Source organism: Colobus angolensis, unplaced genomic scaffold, assembly GCF_000951035.1.
Source record: "Colobus angolensis palliatus isolate OR3802 unplaced genomic scaffold, Cang.pa_1.0 Scaffold298, whole genome shotgun sequence".
Taxonomy (NCBI): domain Eukaryota; kingdom Metazoa; phylum Chordata; class Mammalia; order Primates; family Cercopithecidae; genus Colobus; species Colobus angolensis.
In genome coordinates this window covers 1,466,891-1,469,028 of record NW_012116243.1, presented here as the reverse complement: position 1 = coordinate 1,469,028, position 2,138 = coordinate 1,466,891, and the positions used below count along the sequence as shown (strand labels likewise).

Sequence of the window (2,138 nt, the reverse complement as noted above, 5' to 3'; positions counted from 1 at the left end):
TTTTTTTTTTCATTAAACTTTTTTAATGGGTCTCAAAATTCTGTGACAAATGTTTTGGTCAAGTTGTTTCCATTAAAAAGTACTGATTTTAAAAACTAATAACTTAAAACTGCCACACGCAACAAAGAAAACCAAAGTGGTCCACAAAACATTCTCCTTTCCTTCTGAAGGTTTTACGATGCATTGTTATCATTAACCAGTCTTTTACTACTAAACTTAAATGGCCAATTGAAACAAACAGTTCTGAGATTGTTCTTCCACCACTGATTAAGAGTGGGGTGGCAGGTATTAGGGATAGTATTCATTTAGCCTTCTGAGCTTTCTGGGCAGACTTGGTGACCTTGCCAGCTCTAGCAGCCTTCTTGTCCACTGCTTTGATGACACCCACCGCAACTGTCTGCCTCATATCACGAACAGCAAAGCGACCCAAAGGTGGATAGTCTGAGAAGCTCGCAACACACATAGGCTTGCCAGGAACCATATCAACAATGGCAGCATCACCAGACTTCAAGAATTTAGGGCCATCTTCCAGTTTTTTTACCAGAATGGCGATCAATCTTTTCCTTCAGCTCAGCAAACTTGCATGCAATGTGAATTGTGTGGCAATCCAACACAGGGGCAGAGCCAGCACTTATTTGGCCTGGATGGTTCAGGATAATCACCTGAGCAGTGAAGCCAGCTGCTTCCATTGGTGGGTCGTTTTTGCTGTTACCAGCAACGTTGCCATGACGAACATCTTGACAGACACATTCTTGACAGTGAAGCCCACATTGTCCCCAGGAAGAGCTTCACTCAAAGCTTCATGGTGCATTTCGACAGATTTTACTTCAGTTGTAACGTTGACTGGAGCAAAGGTGACCGACCACCGTACCGGGTTTGAGAACACCAGTCTCCACTCGACCAACAGGAACAGTACCAATACCACCAATTTTGTAGGCATCCTGGAGAGGTAGGCACAAGGGCTTGTCAGTTGGATGAGTTGGTGGTAGGATGCAGTCCAGAGCCTCAAGCAGCGTGGTTCCATTGGCAGTGCCATCCTTATGGGTGACCTTCCATCCCTTGAACCAAGGCATGTTAGGATTTGGCTCCAGCATGTTGTCACCATTCCAACCAGAAATTGGCACAAATGCTACTGTGTCGGGGTTGTAGCCAATTTTCTTAATGTAAGTGCTGACTTCCTTAACAATTTCCTCATATCTCTTCTGGCTGTAGGGTGGCTCAGTGGAATCCATTTTTTTAACACCAACAATTAGTTGTTTCACACCCAGTGTGTAAGCCAGAAGAGCATGCTCTCGGGTCTGCCCATTCTTGGAGATACCAACTCCAAATTCACCAACACCAGCAGCAACAATCAGGACAGCACAGTCAGCCTGAGATGTCCCTGTAATCATGTTTTTGATGAAGTCTCTGTGTCCTGGGGCACCAATGATAGTCACATAGTACTTGCTGGTCTCAAATTTCCACAAGGAGATATCAATGGTGATACCACGTTCCCGCTCAGCTTTCAGTTTATTCAAGACCCAGGCATACTTGAAGGAGCCCTTTCCCATCTCAGCAGCCTCCTTCTCAAATTTTTCAATGGTTCTTTTGTCGATGCCACTGCATTTGTAGATCAGATGGCCAGTAGTGGTGGACTTGCCCGAATCTACGTGTCCAATGACGACAATGTTGATATGAGTCTTTTCCTTTCCCATTTTGGCTTTTAGGGGTAGTTTTCAGGACACCTGTGTTCTGGTGGCAAAATTTTATGTAGAAAGAAAATGATCCTAGAATATGTAATTATAGGAAAGACTGACTGGCAAAGGAGAAATTCATATAGATGAATATTGATTGACTTGGATAATAAGAATAATAATTTATGCAGGGGTGTGTGTGTGTGTGTGTGTGTGTGGTTAAAATGCATGAAAACAATAGTGCAAAAGTGAAGGATATATATGGAAAGAGAGTTTTATTGTAAAGGAAGGAATAAAAGTAATTTATATTAGATTTTATTTATTTAAGAATGAATATTATAATCTATAGTACCCATTAAAGAAAAGGAAAAGAAGCTATAATTAACAAATTATTAGGGGTAAAAATAGAATGGTTAAAACAAACCCAGGTTACTGTAAAAGAAAACAAGAAAGAAGATAATGAGA

At 41.6% G+C, this 2,138-nt stretch overlaps 1 pseudogene across 1 annotated transcript; it reads right to left on the bottom strand.

Moving 5' to 3' along the window:
* LOC105516972 lies at positions 1–1,737 on the bottom strand (annotated as a pseudogene). The gene has a single exon (XR_001002587.1). The product of XR_001002587.1 is annotated as an elongation factor 1-alpha 1 pseudogene (transcript).
* Between the last annotated feature and the right edge of the window lie 401 nt (positions 1,738–2,138).